Here is an 18,916-nt window from a genome sequence, read left to right on the forward strand (position 1 = left end):
CTGCTTTTAGTATTTACCCTGGGCTCCAATACCGCTAGTTGCTGCTCAGAAATGCCGTCAGCACAGTCAACGCTTGCTCCAGTGTTATTGGGGTTCAGTAACGTCAGCTGTTCCCCTGCTGTGTGTCCGGCAAATTCTCCTGCTTTGTCCACATCCACTGTACTACTGATTTAAAACTTGCTCCAATTACACCTCTGGCTCCACTCTGTTTTTAGTATTTACCCTGGGTTCCAGCACTGCCAGCTGGTTCTCGGTAGTTCCATTTGCTCTTGTACCTTCTACTACCCATCCGGGTTCCAGTACCGTCAGCTGGTTCTCGGCAGTGCCTTTGGATTAGGTGCCTCCTTCTCGGTATCCAAGTTCCACCAACGTCTGCTGGTCCTTGGTAGTGCTTTCTGGCACAGGTACCTCCTGCTTAGTAACCGAGTTCCAGTACCGTCAGCTGGTCTTCGGCAGTTCCATTGGCTCTTGTACCTTCTGCTACCCATCCGGGTTCCAGTACCGTCAGCTGGTCCTCGGTAGTTCCATTTGCTCTTGTACCTTCTGCTACATTTCCAAGTTCAAGCTTTTTGAAATGGTTCTTGGTAATCACTCTGGATCTCCCTGACGAGGACCCTGAAGACGAGGACCCTGAAGACCACCCCAAAGAAGACGAGGACCCTGAAGACCACCCCGAAGAAGACGAGGACCCTGAAGACCACCCCGAAGACGAGGACCCAGAAGACCAACTCGAAGAAGACGAGGACCCCGAAGACGAGGACCCCCGAAGACGACGACCCTGAAGACCACCCCGAAGAAGACCAAGAAGATGACCCTGAAGAAGTTGACCAAGAGGACAAAGAAGAGAAGACAAGCACCAAGATACAGAAGAACAAGAGACAGAAAACCAAGAAGCAGAAATACAAGAAGCTGCAGAACAAAAAGCGGAAGAACATTAAGCATAAGACTAAAAATCAGAGCAAAAGATAATATCTAAATTATAAGCAGAAGATGACTAAGCAGTGTATGGGGGTGAGTCCGTTGCTCCTCGTGGTGCCCCTGGAAAAGACCTGCTGCTGCAGGCCAAACTGAACGCGGACAAATCCTGTTGTAAATCTTTTGTGACGGGCAGAACGAAAGGTGTAATGTCCAACCTTTTATAGATAACAACTACAGGAATGCCTGTCACAAATAAGAATATGATGAAGAAGTAGAATATGAAGAATGTAAAAAAAAAGAACAATACGAAGAAGGTGAAGAAGAAGAAGACGAAGAAGGTGAAGAAGAAGTGGATGAAAAAGATGCTGAGGATGATGAAGGAGAAAGTGTGGGAGAAGTAAAAAAGAAGGTGAAGAGCATGGAAGTAGTGAAACATAAATATCTGACAAAATATAAAAATACTTAACATAGTCAATATTTCCGTAACTCAGAACGTCTTAAAAAAAAAATTAATTCCTGCTATTCCATTTGATTGGGCTAAACCTCTATGCCTTTATTGTCTCCCCCACCTCCCCCAATACATTCTACATTATTCTTAGTTGTTTTTCTTCATGTAGAATTAACCTACAAGGAAAGAAAGGGTTTATTTTCATTCCGATATTTCTGTCCCATTGACTTGCATTGGTTTCCGGTATCGGAATCGGCGATATCCGATACTTTTTCGGTATCGGTCCGATCCAATCCGATCCGATATTTCCCGATATCGGAAGGTATCGCTCAACACTAGTTGTCATACAATAGGGCTTCTTGTAGCATGCATTCTTACCTGTAGCAGCTAATCAAAACCATAACATTTACAGATTTTTATCAATTGTATATAAAGCGGAAATCATACTGCTCCTGTTATTCAGCCCTTGTATTTTGATCAACAGCTACTAATACAATATGATGTACCACATGGCCCGGCACCTAGAATGACATCCCCACAAAGCCTCACTACACAGTATTATGTCCTCACAGAACGATATGCTCACACAGCCCCTTTACACAGTATTGTCCCCACAAAGTTCCCTTAAACAGTATTCTGCACCCTGTGACAGAGTCACCGGTGTTATATGCAAGAGGAGGTATGTGTCACTCTGGCTGCTAGCTTGTGTGGACTGAAACCTACAAACTTTCCTCCAGCATGTTATATGTTGGAGGTTAATTCCTAAAGGGTGTGATTTTATGTGAATGGCAAAGAGGGTGGGAGGTCATTCACCCTACGTCCCCTCAGGGTGTAGCTGAGCAAGCTTAAATGCTCAGTCACTATTTTTTTCTGTAGTGTGTGGTCTGGAGAGTGAATTTTCCAGGCTGTGTTTGCCAGAGAACAACATCGAAGGACTGGTGTTTGGGGCACTTCACTGTGCTACTTTGAGTGGGCAAAGCCTCGCTAATGGACTCTGCTATACTTTATCTTTTGTTTTCCCGTTAACCCGGAGAGGGCCTGTTTATTTTTGTGGAACGCTGCTGGAGTTTATGCCATACAATAAACCAGCAGGAAGTTAACCCGAACCGTGTGTCCTGTGTCTGCCTCTGGAGAGCCGAGCAAGTCAGTTTATCACAACCCATACAGTCTTGTTGCACAGTATTATGTCCCCACACAGTTCCTTTGAACAGCATTATGCACTCATACAGTTTCCTTGCACAGTATTGTCCCCACACAGCACCTTACTCAGTTTTATGTCCCCCCCTTCCCTCGTAGAAAGATGTTGAAAAAACGTACTCTCCTAACCCCATTCTCCCACTGCTCCAGTCTGCGCTGTCTACTGAGGCACTGCTGGCGCCATGTAGTGACGTCATCACACCTGCAGCGCTCTCAGGTGCACCGGCTCAGTGATGGGACAGGGAGCTGCACAGTGAGGATGAAGATATCAGCGAATGTGAGACGGAGGGTGGCGGAGTGGTTTGGGAAACCAATACATAAAACTCTTTGGCTGCGTGCTGCTGTTTGCCCAGGTCTGGCATAGTAGGCAGTGCTATGTGCTGAGTACATTGCTGTACATTTTTATTTAGAATTTGACACATATTTCTGATCAGAATCCACATTAATTCTACTCACAAGTCATATCCTACTGATCTCAGTAAGAAATCCATGTTGCTGTTCATTTGGTTTTGGATGTGAAAAATGCTTTAATAAGTGAAAAATCTCTTATTGAAGCAGTTTCTCCCTGGAAAGCGCAGCAGGTAGCCACTGTCAGACTTGCCCAACTGAATGACACTAACCCCCGTGGGGACCCACAGCAGGAATATGAGGGTCTGGCTTGAATTTCTGAAACATAGATTCAAGTGCAAATACAAGTCAGATTTTTCCATGAAAAAAATCACCGAATGTAGACATACTCTAAGGCAGGGGTCTCAAACACGCGGCCCACGGGCCGCATGTGGCCCCTCCGGCTGCTTCTTGTGGCCCGCAGGCACATAGACCCCATAACGATCGCAGCTCTCTCCAGCAGCCGCCGACATCAGCGCTGTAGTGTAGTGTATTGCTGCGCAGAGACCGGCTTTCTGCACAGCAATACCAGTGGCAGCCCGAACGTATAGGCGAACTAGGCGGCCACCTAGGGCGCCGACCCTAAGGGGGCGCCAGAGAAAAAATAGAAAAAATTATAAAAAAATCTTTTCAAAAGGCAAAAAGTTTTAGGGATGGAAAGAAAAATGTACATAAATTTTTTTGCCATAAATTTAAAAGAAAAACCGTTGAGCTTCAATGTACGCACGGAAAGGAGGCGCTAAACTACGGACGTGAGTCGTTTGCATCGTCTGCTGACAGGTGTTTGATCCCGCGCGTTTATTTTGCTCCTAAGTTTTCAAATGTTGGCAAAGCAAACAACCAAAAATGCACACACTACACTAAGGGGGCGCCCGAGAGAAAAAAATACGTATACTTAAAAGGTAGGTGTACCATATGGCCTATTTATACGTAGTTTGGACTTTAGGTACTAGTTGGCGATTATATTGATAGATGTCATCAGCAGTCGATGCGGCTAGTGGGAGGAGTCTGTTTTGACGCATTGGCGTAGACTGCCTGGACTGCCAGTCAGGCCAGCTAAGGCAAGGGAGATAGTATCTACATTTTTTGCATATCGGCGCGCGCGATTATAATATTTTCGAGGTATGTCTCTACTGTTTGCATGCTTTATCATGTGAGCCATTGCTGTTATTTTGTATATTCATTACATTCATTGTTCCATGAGGTTTCATGAATGCAAATAGAAAATAAGAGGTTTTTAGTAAATTTTTGGCCTAGGTTCTAAAGTGTTAGGCGCTGCGAGGTAGGTATACTGTTTTGATTTTCAAAAATATTGGAAACATTGGAAATTGTTAAAGAAATTTGTGGTTTTTGTCTTAAAAGTAAAATCGTATTATTGTTCAGATAACAATTTTAATCGGCGCGTTAACTTTTAGGTAAATGCTGTGTGTTGTAGCGAGTCATGGCTGATAAGAAGAAAAAACTTTCGGGGTTTCAGAACCGTAAAAGAAAAGCTGAGGAGGAGAAATCACTATCAAAAATCAAAGGGTAATTTTTAAAATATCTAAGCAATAGAAATGAAGACGCGGAATTCCAAACGTTGGAACAACAGGCTTCTGTTGCCTCGGAAATATCGAATGTGGAAATAGAATTTGTTTCTCATGCTGAAAATAGTGAACTATAACCATTAATATCTGGTGGTAGATCTGATCAAAGTACCAGTACTGACATGGAGGCTGGTACATCTATAGAAATACTATTCGGACGATCCTGCTACGTGGACCGTAATCAATGATGACTTACGCCTAGATGTAGTAAAACTCGGCCCCACACAAGTTAAAGATTTCTATTTTCCTTTGGACACTAATCGTAGAAAATTTTCTTGTGTTCACTATAAACGTCGTCTTGTCAATGGTGAAAGTCTTGAACGCAATTGGCTAACGTATTCTATTCAGAAAAATTCAGTTTTTTGTTTTTGCTGCACGTTGTTTCCAGACTCATCACTTCAACTAGGAATCATCAAACGCTCAGCCTTAGGTACTGATGGTGTAAATGACTGGAAAAACATATCTGCTATTTTAGCCAGCCACGAAAAAAGCAAAGATCACATGATTAGCTTTCAAAAATGGAAGGAACTCGAAAATAGACATAAGATGAACAAGACCATTGACGAAGAACACTTACGCAAAATTGAAGAGCAAGAAAAATACTGGCATCAAATTTTAGAAAGGTTGATAGCTCTAGTGAGGGTACTAGGTACGCAAAACTTAGTGTTCCGTGGATCAAATGATGCATTGTTTGCATCTAATAATGGGAACTTTTTGAAATTTGTGGCGTATTTGGCTATGTTCGATCCCGTCATGTGTGAGCACATTCGGAAAATCCGGGACAAAGAGATTCATGCACATTATTTGGGAAAAACAATACAGAATGAGATGATTCAACTGCTAAGTAATGGTATTCAGGAAAAGATTCTTGACGATGTCTAAACTGCAAAATACTTTTCTGTAGAGCTGGATTGTACTTCTGACGTGTCTCATGTTGAACAAATGACTATCATTGTTCGGTTTGTTTCCACATCAGAAGACAAAAAGTTTGAAATTAAAGAGCACTTCTTGGGATTCATTCCTGTTTCTGATACAACTGGAGGAGGTTTGACAGCCGCTGTCTTGAACAAATTTGAAGAACTGTCGCTCTCTGTGGACAACTCACGAGGGCAAGGCTACGACAATGGGAGCAACATGAAGGGAAAAAACATTGGACTACAAAGACGAATTTTGGACATAAACCCACGTGCATTCTTTGTGCCTTGCAGCTCCCATTCTCTAAACTTAGTCGTCAACGATGCCGCTAAATGTTGTTTTGGAGCGACAACTTTTTTCATGTTAGTTCAAAATCTCGACGTATTTTTCTCTTCGTCAACTCGGCGTTGGGAAGTACTCGTGCGTCATTTGCCATCTCTGACTCTAAAACCTCTAAGCGAAACAAGGTGGGAAAGTAGAATTGATGCTCTGGCCCCCTCCGTTACCAATTGAGCGAAGTCCATGATGCCCTAATGGGCATAGCAGAAAATATTAGTCTCACAGGAAGCTCTGGAAATGTCTCCCGGCTAGAAGCTCAAGGTCTTGCTAAACAAGTTGGAACCTTTTCTTTTGTTACATCTGTTCTAGTATGGTTCAACATTTTGTACGAAATCAATTTGACAACAAGTAAGTTATTTCAGTCACAAGAATTCGATTTAGCTGCTGCTTCTCAACACCTTGACAAAACAAAGAAATACCTGCAATCATTAAGAAGCAATGAAGAGTTTGAGAAGCTGTTAGTTGATGCAAGGGAAATCGCAGAAGAGCTTGGCATACCAGCTAATTTTGAGTCAAGTTCTGCACCAAAACAAAAAAAGCAGCCTCACCGTGTCCTATTTGTATAGCTCAGTCCGTTTTGCAATGCTGTGGGTCTCCAACCAATAGCCGTGACTTAAGGCTTCACATAAGAAAAATAAATAAAAATAAATTTGGTGAGTCCCAAGAATAATTAAAATCCTCAATTTATTAGAAAATAATTAAAAGATCATACAGGTTGGGGATACATCTCAACGCGTTTCTGGCAAAAGCCCTTATTCTCTGAGATACAGATTCCTTATGATACATGGTATAAAAACAAATGGTGACCAACCATTGATCAATAAACACATATGTTAGCAATCAATCACATTTGAGAATAATCAGCATAATCACAAGGCTAAATCCAAGAAAGCCAGAGAAAAAGAAAGAGAGAAAAAAAAAAAAAAAAAAAACGACATTCAATTCTCTAAGATCTAATATAGATAAAGGGTATCATTCCTATAGTTCATGCCATTGGGGTATTTTGTATCCAGTTTAATAATCCAAAATAACTCTCTTAGGAGGAGTTTTTTCCTCCAATCCCCTCCTCTAATAGGAATATCCACTTTTTCTAACCCATAGAAAGAAAAATTATTTAATTCCCCTTTATGTCTCTCTACAAAATGTTTGCAAGCTCCTGAATAGGATGCATTTTTATTTTTGATGTTGGTGACATGTTCTGCCATCCTTTTCTTTAATTTGCGTATTGTGCAGCCAATGTATTTTATTTTACATTCTTTGCAAAATATGCAATACACAACATAGTTAGTATTGCAATTAATAAATCTTTTTATATCATTGGCTGCATCAGTTTTTTGAGTTTGCAATGTATACTGGCACATCCTACATTTGGAACATGCACATTTAAAAAAACCTTTACAACTTAGCCAGGTTTTTTTATCACTTTTTTGTGGCCTGTATAGACTTGGGGAAAGAGTAGCACCTAATGATCTCCCTTTTCTCGGCACACATACTAATCCATTTTCCAGGATTTTGTTTAAATCTCGATCCTGAAATAATATAGGGACATATCTGTTTACAATATTTCTTATTTCCTGAAATTGGCAGCTATATGGGGTACTGAAGATGGTTTTTTTGTCCATATTGTTTGGTTTTTTTGTTATTAGTTTCTGGCTGTTATTAATACCATCATCTCTGTTGTTTAAATGAGTGTTTCTTGCAAGAACTTTTTTTAAAGCTGAATCAATATGTTTTTTCTTATACCCCCTTTCCATTAATCTAGATGTTGCTACCTTTGCTTGTTCATTAAATAGTGTGATATCAGAGCTATTCCTATAAATTCTATTTAATTCACCATAGGGGATTGAATTCACAGTATGGGCGGGGTGGCAGCCGTCTGCTCTAAGTGTAGTGTTCCCACTGACAGGTTTTCTATAGTTGCGATATTTAACCCTTTGTTGTTTTACATCCCCCATGAGATACAAATCCAAAAAGCTAATTTTATCCTGCGGTTCAGTATAAGTAAATTTTAAATTTACATCATTAGCATTGATATAAGATAAAAAGTATGGAATTTTTTCCACTTCTCCGACCCATATTAGCAAAACATCGTCCAAATATCTAACATATAGTTCAATGTCATTTTTGAAAGGATTTGTATCTGTAAAAATAGTACTTTCTTCCCACCATGATACAAAAAGTATGGCTAAGGATGGGGAGAAACATGAGCCCATTGGGCAACCTTTGATCTGGAAATAATATTCTTCATTGAACATAAAAAAATTACGCTCCAGAAGATATTCAATACTCCGGATAATCATTTCTTTTGTTTCATCCGTATAGCCACTATATTTTTGTAGATGGTGGAACACAGCAGTTAATGCCAGATTATGTGGAATAGATGAAAACAGATTTACCACATCACAAGACAGAAATTTAGATTTTTCAGACCATTTTACATTTTTCATATAATCAATCACTGATGACGTGTCTTTTAAATAACCCGGTGTTCTGGGAATTAATGGCTGTAGATAAAATTCTACCCACCGACTTAAATTTTCGTTCAAAGAAGAAATACTCAATATGATGGGGCGTAAAGGTGTAGGAAATTCTAGTTTGTGGGTTTTAGGGAGCCCATGAAAATTGGTGTCATCGGATTATCAGGTATTATATTATAACTCATTTTTTCAGTAAACACCCCCATTTTAACTCCATCTTCAACCAATTTACTCAAGATTTTCCTGCATGATTCTGTAGGATTAAATTGTATCCTTTTATACGTCTCATTATCATCCAGGATATCATAAACACATTTTTCATAGGGTTTCTTATCCATAACAACAATACAGCCTGCTTTGTCGGATTTTTTAATCACCAGGTCATCTCTCTTTGATAAGCTGGTGATTGCTTTTTTCTCATCTATGGTGAAATTATTATTATTATTATTTTTTTTTTATTTAATACATTCTGTTTAATTTTTTGAGAAAGTTCTATCAAATCTCTTTCAATTAAAGACTGAAAAGTTGAAATGCATTCAGCCTTAGAATCTTTTGGATAGAAAGATGGATTCAAAATATGAAAATCCTTAGTATCAACATGTATAAGATCAACATCACCTGATTCACCTTGTAAATCCTCCAAAGCAAGCCGTGCACATGCTGCACAATAAAAAAAGCACTCCTACTCACCTTTCTTCTCTCCTCCAGCGCTTCGTCCTGCCTGCCCACACTGATCTCTCCATGTGAGCCGCGCATGGTGTCACTACCATGCACAAGGAGAGATCAGCTGCCGGAAGTCACTGCTCCCCACGCCGGTACTGTGTGCACGGGGAGCAGTGACTTCATGCTCCTTCATAGCCGACACATCGCGTGTGCCCGATTATTGAAGGGCATGAATATTCACCCCCTCTCCATGCCCATAGGCATGGAGAGAGGTTAAATATTCATGCCCTTTAACAGCGGGCACAGGCGATTCCGGCAACAGCAGGAGCTGCGCTGCGGCTACACTGTGTGCTGCTATTAAGGAGCGTGGGGAGCACTGAATATTCATTTTCTTTAGCAGCGGGGACATTGTAGGCTGCAGCGGGCGGCTGCTGCCTCCTGTTCCCCGCTCCTCCACCGCTACTGCTCCCCCCACACCCCACATATATATACACCCCCCCCCCAACATTCGGACTATAAGACGCACCCCCCATTTTCCCCCAAAACTTTGGAGGAAAAAAGGGCTTCTTATAGTCCGAAAAATACGGTAAGTTGGCTTTTTGTCCACAGTATCTCCAACATGAATCAGAGTAGTCCACAAAGGCTTTCTTTAGTCTGGCTGTACAATTCCTCTTCTGGAAGATTATGAAAAGTTTTTAGGGAGAGGAAGTTTATAATTGATTCGTTTTCTGCTATTTTCTGCTTTGAATAATAATATTAGCTTCAGAAGAAGCCTGGATATTTGGTAGGGCAATTCCCCCTTTTATTTTTGAATAGTAACATTTCTGCAATTCTCTGAAACTTTTTTTGCCATCTATAATTTGACAGTTGTTTATGAAGAGATTTAATCCATATTTCTGGGACTAGGATAGGAATTGTTCTGAAAATATACTGTAATTTAGGTAGTATAATCATTTTGTAGATAGTAATCCTACTCATCCACGAAGTGTTAGATTTATCAAAGTTACCAATGCTTATTTGGATTTGCTTTTGCAATATGTTTAAGTTCTCATCTAGGATTTTATGTAAAAGGTTAGCGAATTTGATTCCAAAATAGCGATTATGGGATTTTTCCATTAATTTTGTAAATTGATAATCTAAGAAAAAAATTAACATTTTTGTTTTTTTTGGCATTTATTTTATAATTGGAAACCGCTGAAATTTCTTTGATATTTTGGGTAATAACTCTTAGTGAGTTGATAGGGTCAGTAATGGAAATGAACGTGTCAACCGCAAATAAACTAATTTTATGTTGTCTAAAATTAAGTGGGATTCCCTTTATGAGGTTGTTGGTTCTGGTAATTTCAGCAAAGGGTTCCATTATGAGATCAAATAAGGGTGGAGATAATGGACTTCCCTGACGTTTACCATTAGTAATAGTAAAGGTTTTAGAGAGTAAATTGTTAATTTGGATCTTTGCTGAAGGGCATGAATAAAGAGCAGTAATAGTTTTAAGAATTTGTTCTTGAAATCCAAATTCGTTTAAAGTGGCGACCATGAAATCCCAGTTGATGCGAACAAATGCCTTTTCGGCTTCTAAAGATAGTAGTATGGAAGACAATTTTTGATTTTCCACATATATAAGTAAATTTAAAAGTCTTCTTGTGTCATCTGAGGCTTGTCTTCCCTTAATAAAACCCTACTTTATCAGAATGAATTAGTATAGGCATAATTTTAATTAATCTTTCAGATATTAGCTTAGCGTATATTTTCAATGTCTGTATTTAGAAGAGATATCGGCCTTTGGTTCGACATCTCCTCAGAGTTACTATTTTGTTTAGGTATAACAACAATGGTGGCTATTAGGGATTCATTTGAGAATAGGCCATTGTTGGTCGCTTGATATAACAGAAGTTAGGGGGTTAGAGAGATGATGTCTAAATAATTTATAATATTCGGTGGGTATTCATCAAGTCCGGGGGATTTATTTTCCTGCAATTTCTTGATGGCAATATCAGTTTTGTTAGTAGAGAAAGGGGAATTTAATAATTTAATTTGCTCTGAGTTTAACTGCGGGAGTTCTTCTGAAAGGAAATTATTTATTCATTTAATATTTAATTGGGTAGTTTCTTTATCGTCTTTCAGATTGTATAGGGAAGAATAAAATGTAGAAAATTGTTCCACTATAACTTGCGGGTGTATGTAGTTGATTCCATCTTGGATTTAAGTTCAGCTCTAAGACTTATTATGGCAAAGTGAGTTTTTTTCGTCGGATTTTGTTGTTGTTTTGCCACTGCCTTGCTAATCTTTTGGGTGATTTTTTTAATATATTTTCTTTTGTTTTCCTTTTGTGTTGTGCATTGAGTTGGATAAGGATCCCTCTAAGTACTGCCTTATGGACATCTCAAATACTAGTATTTGCGGAATAAAATAATTATGTAACCACTTATGGTTAGACCTTTAAAATGAATTGACTCTGAGGGGTCTACTTTTCTTCCTTGTTCTGGATTATGACCATTCTCGGACATATTCCGTTCGTCCTTTGCGTCTTGAATAAGGTTGGCTTTTCCATTGAAGAAGACTATGAGTCTAGCAGAAAAACACCACTATACGAAATGTTATTCGCTCTTAAGATGCTAGTTATGCCAGCAAAGGATTTTCCTAGCATATCTCTTTTGAGAAGTCCAGAAATATTTTTATTGACTGGTAAGGAGGAGGTAGATATTAATTTTTCTTTAGATAGTCCAGAAGGCGACCGGTCCTTAGTCTGGAAGAAATGTATTCTCGCAATCGCTTCTCTTGAAGTGTCTCCTGACAGAAAACGAGGTTTTGGTAGCCTATGGGCTCTGTCTGTTGTCAGTTCTGCATTAGGAACCGATGGTAGTGTTTTATATATTAAGTCTTTAATATATGGAGCCATTTCTGACGGGGAAACATTCTCAAGTATTCCCCTAAATTTTAGATTGTTCCGCCTGTTGCGGTCCTCTAAATCTGTAAGTTTTAATTTTAGTGTTTTAACTTCGCTTTTAAGTAAACAATGATCCTTTTCCAAAGCGTATTGTCTGCCAGATATGGGGATTTTACTTTTTTATTTGTGTCATTGATTTTCTGATTAATATCTTTTCAGTGTTGTATTTAGGCTTTGGAATCCATTGACCATAATTATGTTCAGTTGTTGAATGTAAGATGAATGGAGGTCTAGCAAGTATTTTTCTGATGGAGAAAGATTAACAGGTTTCTCTTTTATTAAAATTGTGTTTGCGTTGTCACTATATCTATTAATGGGTATCAGAATAGGAGACATATCAGGAGAAGTTGTATGGTCCCTTTTAGGTCTATGTTTAGAGGGGGTCAAATTGGGAGATATGTCCTCTGAACCATCATCTGTTTCAGATGAGTGTAAGTCCTTTTTATTATCATTGTTACCCTTTATGCCACTTGCCTGCTTCTTTCTTTTATTCCTTGTATGAGATCCACCTAATGTGAACGATGTGTCCATATTAATAGGGGCAGTACTGGAAGTATATGTAATAATATTATCAGACAGTTCCTCATCTTTGCCTGTCATCATTTATCTTGGAGCTGCGCTGTATGCTCAGTATCCAGAAACTCTGCTATTAAACAGCGTGATTGCGGCTGTTGCTAGTGTCTGTCAAGAGGGATTCCCCAAGTGCAGGGACTTCTCCTGAGCTGGTAAGTAGCCCGGCTTCTGAATGACATTGGCGCTGCCCGCTCTGTTGCTGGCACGGCGCTCCGTGTCATTAGTGAGGCGTGCGGTGCTGCGCCGGGGTAGAGGGAGTTTACTCTCTGCTGCTCTTCAGTGATTCCTGTCAGCGCTGGGCTTTTGCTTCCCACGGTGAGTTCCTTTCTTTTTACCTCAGGTGGAGGTAGTGGTCCCATTGGATTTTGATGGTGGGCCTCAGAGGTGGGTCCAGGACTATCTTGAAGGTCCAGGGGGTTCTTCTTTTCTTTGTACAAGAAACAGTTGTTGCTCTAAACATTCTCTATCCATTTTTATTCCAAATGGATGTCAATGAAATTAAGAAATCTCTACAATCCAAATGAGAACAATGGATGTGTCACAGCCCACATCAGAAGTCCTAGAATCATGAACTTTTCTTCCCTCCAAGGCCAAAATACTTTTGGTGCCAAATGATCTAAAATTTGCCTCAAACGCAACAAGCACAACAGCCGTTCACCTACCAAGGACGCCCTGGTGACTTTTCTAGCTCTCACCCACGTGAATATCACTGGACTCCACGTTGCGCTCAAGTGTTCCTCCTCGAAACTGCGCAGGAAGGAAACTCCGGCAGTTTTACTTCAGAGTGGCACTTTTTTATGATATTTTTCCATGAATAAAGAGTATTTCCAATTGTCTGTTTACAAGCTTTATAATTTTATGGTTGTTTTTCTTTCCTTTTTTATTACGTCTTTTATCTCGGATTTTCTGAAATCTCTGTGCAGCTGAGTAACCCTTTCTTGTCCTTTCTGTTACCTTCTGAGACATACTATATGGGTTTGGATCTCTGACTGTGACTGGAAACGTTCATGTGCAAAGTACTGTTCATACAATGTGATGAAACGCTTTGCTTTTCACTGTACTTTACGAATGTGTTCCCTAAGAGAGAAAAGTATGGCGTTTAACGATAATTTGTGCCTTTTTTTAATGTTTGATTCCTGCAGAAACATAGTAGTTACAAGTTGGCCCTAACTACATTGGTGATCGGACCGGCCAGATGAAGCTTGTAGGGTAAGAACGCCCTTCTCCGGACGTCACCTGAGACAGGAGGTTAATAGGACTATTATAATAATAGAAAATGCAATAAAATAACTTAAAAATAAACTTTATCATTTAGGAAGTACGGTTACATTTATTTTAAAGAGACAGGATGCAAATTAAAAATACAAAAAAAACAATTATCATTCTAGTAATGGAGGAAGAATTATAGATTTATGCTAAAAGTAAAATAAAGATGCAAATGGTTGGTGAGAAATAAGTGACCACATTGAATATTTCTTTAGATTCAGTAGTAATGGAATTCTAATTGGACAATACTTTACAATAGTTAAGTATGCATTACAAGGGATCGTAAATGTATTTTAGGATAGGGCTTTGGATTAGTTTACATTATCTTTCCAAGTAATGAAATAATAAGAAGCAATGAAGAAAGACAATGATTGTGAAAGCCAAGGCGTCCCTTGTTTACAAGCAGCTGAGATTTCTGAATTTCACTCTAGTGGTGACGTTTGGTACTGCGTGCAGCGTATTTGAAGCCACTGGATAGAGTACAACAGAGACCTCTAGTGGTACAAATTGTAAAAGACATGTTATACGAATGACTATATTTTTAATTGCATGGTGCGCAAATGTTTAAATCAAAAACCGCAATATAAGTATATACTGTATTGATGTCCAACATGTTATAGAAAAAATGTACAACAAAGCCCAAAAATAAGCATTAATAATCATATTTGTAGACAAACTGGTTAAGATTCTACTCAAAATAGCTTCTTGTGTTGGAGGCGACAATTGTGTGGATTATCGGTGTTGCCATGAGGTCGGTGGCTGCACTTGTATTATTAGACTTGCCTCTTTAGGTTGCAAGAATGAAGAAGATGCTGAATATGTCTCATTTTCAGTCATCCTCGAGTGAAAGCAAATGGGAAAGTATAGAAGATAAATCTAATGTGACATGTCTCTCCCATATTTATATGTGACGTTGCCCTTTCTCAAGCTGCTCCCCACATGGGGTCTAAGAACCAGGACAAACACCTAGAAATCTGGGTGCTTGAGTGTTGTATGTATATATACAATAAAATGTCTTTAATTCAGCTTTGATGGGACCTGAGAGGTGACAGATGAACTAATACACTGGATTATTGGACTGTCATGTATATGTTGCGGATGAACTCTACCTAGAGAATCTCTAGGAAGAAAGTCCAATGTACAGGTCAGATGCCAGATAATCAGAACTTCTGGACTATCGGATGCCCGATTAAAGGGATTTTGTTGTATGTATATATTTAATAATTTGTATGTAAAGTTAATGTGCAACCAAGTGATCTCAATGAGAGCAGTGCATGGGGTTATAAGGAATTGGTGACATTTATATAGATGTAACCCATTTTGTATATCACGGTAAAACGACGCACTGGTTTTTGCCGTCACTCGCTGTTTCCGTAATTGGCAAATACCACAAGTCAGTGCAGACGATGTGAAGAGGTGGAAGATGACATTACTGCTGAGAGAGTTACGCTAGTTTCTCATAGCATGGAATGAATGTCCCATCATTACAACATGTTATACTTACAGGAACGTCATTGTGTTACCAGTGTATGTTCCTTATTATAAGTTACCACTTCACTGGAATTTATACTCATCACCCAAAACTAAGTGTGAATTATGTTTTACATTTTTTGCTCCCCTTCTCCTATTTTGAGCAAATAAAAATACCGTCTCTTGGCGCGTACAATCGATTCCCTGCATATTTAGTGATGTTGTTTTTAACTTGGATTTTGATAATATCTCTGGTATTTATGTCTTGTCACTTGCCACTCTGTTGTAAGCTTCATAATGAAACAGAATGTTTTTTATATGGATGTGCTGTCATTGTGTGATTTATTTCTTCCATGAGCCGTGATGTGTCCAAATAGAATATCCAAACTATTCAGAAAGTGTCCGGACAAGGGGATTTGGAGGATGGTTACTAATACAGAATGTAGATGATAGATAGATTAACAAAAAAAGGAGCTGGAAAAGCCTAAATAAAGGCTCCAGCACACAGACTGCAACTCACCAAGCTATGGCACATAAGTAAGCGAAAAAGAGGGCAGCACTTTATAGAAAATTACATAAAAAATGGAGGATTTATTGGCCCGTGTGAACAGGTGGAAATGCGTCAGCTCAAAAGCAAGTGGATTTTCAACGTAACTAAACAAGCCTCATCAGGTCTAAGAAATCTATTTAATAATGTGAACAGCTTGTATGGTGGAGTCTGCTCCACTTCAGAGTTATCACATATATTGGGAATAACCCTTTCCCGTCTAAGGTAGTTTTCACCTTCCTGACCAGGCCAAATTTTTTAAACCAATGTGCTATTTTATGTGGTAATAATTTTTTTCTTGACACGTTGTATTTTATGTTAGTGGTAGATTTAGGTTAATATGATTGGCATTTATATTAAAGAAATAGAAATTTGATGCATATATTTTGAAAAAATATCCATTTTTGAACGTTGAAATTTTTATGTCCCTAAAAACTGCCATACTGCAGAATTTTTTAAAATAAATAACATTTACCATATGTCTACTTTAAATAAGCTCTATTTTTAATTGATATTTTTTTGTTAGGATTTTTTATAAGGGTTAAAAGTTTAGCAGTAATTTTTCTTTTTCTCAATGAGATTTCCAAACTCTCTTTTTTTAGGGGCCCTTTACACATTTGAAGTGATTTTGAGGGGCCTATGTCACGTGTACCCCTCAAGATATTCAAAACTGTATTGAGAAATTTTGTATACCCCACAGGGCTTCATACTGTTAAATGAAAAATTACTTTTTATGCACAAAAATGTTACTTTAGCTCCCAATTTTGTCATTTCAGTAACGGAGCAGAAGAAAATAGACAATTAATTTTGGGCCAACACCCCACATGTGACTGGAAGATACTTTTTGGACAAACGGCAGGGCTTGAAAGGCAAGGAGCAAAATTTTACATTGGAGCACAATTTTGGCTGGAGTAGATTCCATATCCCATGTCACATTTGCAGAGCTCCTGAGGTGCCCAAAGAACGGAAAGCCCCTAGAAAAGGCCCCATGTTAGTTACTGCATTCCTCAAGGAATTCAACTAAGGCTATGCTGGCCATTTTAGATCCAAAGATGCTTCACAAAAGTTTATAACATTGGAACAAGAAAAATGTTTTCTCTGAAAATGTTACTTTAGCCCCAAATGTCTCAGTACACTGAAATCCCATAAGAGGCTGAAACCTATTTTTGGGGCCCATAGCTGGGTTCAGAAGGAAAGGAGCGCTATTTGGCCTTTGTTAAGCTATTTTGGAAGAGATAGGCTATAAACATCATGTTACATTTGCGGAGCTCCTGAAGTGCTAAAATCCAAAACCTCCCACAATTACCCAAATTATAAAAACTACACCCACTATGAATTCATTTAGGGGTGGGGTGAGCATCTTGAACCCACAGGCATTTCAGAGACTTTTATAACACTAGGCCGTGAAAAAGAAAAAAAAAGTTTTTTTCCACTAAGATGTTGAAGAAGCCACAAATTTTCATTTTTACAAGGGTAACGTTGAGTACATCAATACTCCATATGTGGTCGGAGACTACTCTTTGGGCTCAGAAGGGAAGAAGCGCTATAAAACTTTTAGCTCACAATTTTAACTGGAATAGATTGCAGATGACATGTCACATTTCAAGAGCCCATAAGGTGAGAAACCCACAAAAACTCCCATAATTTAACCCATTTTGGAAACTGTATCCCTCAAGGAATTCATTTCTGGGTGTAGTGAGCATCTTAAACCGGGTGACAAGTCACTAAACACTTGGAGGTGAAATTGAAGGATGACATTTTTTCAACCAAAATGTTGGTTTAGCCCCAACGTTTTGCAAGGATAACAAGAAAAATTGGACCCTATAAATCATAATACAATTTTCTCCTGAAAATACAAATCTCCAGTATGTGGCCAGAATGGTTTGGGGTGCCATGTCACATCAGCAGAACGCCTGATGTACCAGAAAAGCAGAAACCCCCAAAGTGACCACATTTAAAAAAAAAACTGTACCCTTCAATGAATTTAGAGGTATAGTACACATGTTGACACCACATGTGTGTTCACTGAATTTTATTAATTTATCAGCAGGAGATTATCACAGCCTGACTAGGTCTCATGTGCAGGCCAGTCAGGTTAATCTGTGTAACCCCGCCCCTACCACTGATTGGCAGTTTTCTGAAACTGTACAGTGTACATAGGAAGCTGCCAATCAGCGGTGGGGGAGGGGTTACATCAAGCTCAGCATTTATAGCGCTGCTATATCAACAGCAGATAAAGCATGGATTTTATCATAACTGTACCAAGCAGTCCAGTAAGGGATACATTGCTTGAATCAGGCTTTCTTGCCCTATATTATGCTGCTTTCAGATTACATAGCAAAAACCTGCCGTCAGATTCCCTTTAATAGTGTATATAAGTAATAAGTTGCTTGTAAACTAAAATGTGGTTATACTTTTTTGTTGGTGCCTTAAGCTTTATTCAGTTGGGGTTTCTCTGTGTACATTTAGAATCACATTCATTTAGACTGGCGTTACGCACATAAGTTTTAATGAAGGGGCTTGCTGGAGTACAATGTGCCTTATTCATTAAGTAGAGTATGACTCTTAATGGACTAGGTGTATCTGATAACCAGCATGCGCTGTAGCCAAACGTGTCCTCCAATTAGTGACTGAAGTACACTTCTGGAGTAAGTTACACCACTAGAGTGGCATAATGTATCATGATTTGAGTAGCCGTGCCCCGTCTATATCCTGCACATTCTATCTCATAATAGTGGAGCTGGCGTTTATGCTAAACATTGCAACTTATTAAGGAGTAGTGATGAGCGAGCACTAAAATGCTCGGGTACTAGTTGCTCGAATCGAGCAAATTGGAATGCTCGAGTGCTCGACCCCAGCAACGAGCCCAATTTAAGTCTATGGGAAACTCGAGCATTTTTTCGGCGGCACCCCCCCCACCCCGGAGGTCTGCAGGGGGCCAAAAACTGTCCAAATCAATAGGAACAGTGCTCAAATGGCATGGGAACAACATAGGGAAGACCCCTGGAAGCATCTCTGACTACCAGGTCACTGCTGTGAGCAATGTTGTCAGAGTATTACCCCACTTTTACAGATTCAAAATGAAACATGCAAAAACTAAACCAAAATGGATTTTCGTGGGAAAAATGTCAAGGAACATCCTTTCCAAGGTAATGACTTGTATATAAGGCAAAATAAATAACC

Source organism: Phyllobates terribilis, unplaced genomic scaffold (genome assembly GCF_046119375.1).
Source record: "Phyllobates terribilis strain yellow unplaced genomic scaffold, ASM4611937v1 Scaffold_176__1_contigs__length_3987557, whole genome shotgun sequence".
Lineage (NCBI taxonomy): Eukaryota > Metazoa > Chordata > Amphibia > Anura > Dendrobatidae > Phyllobates > Phyllobates terribilis.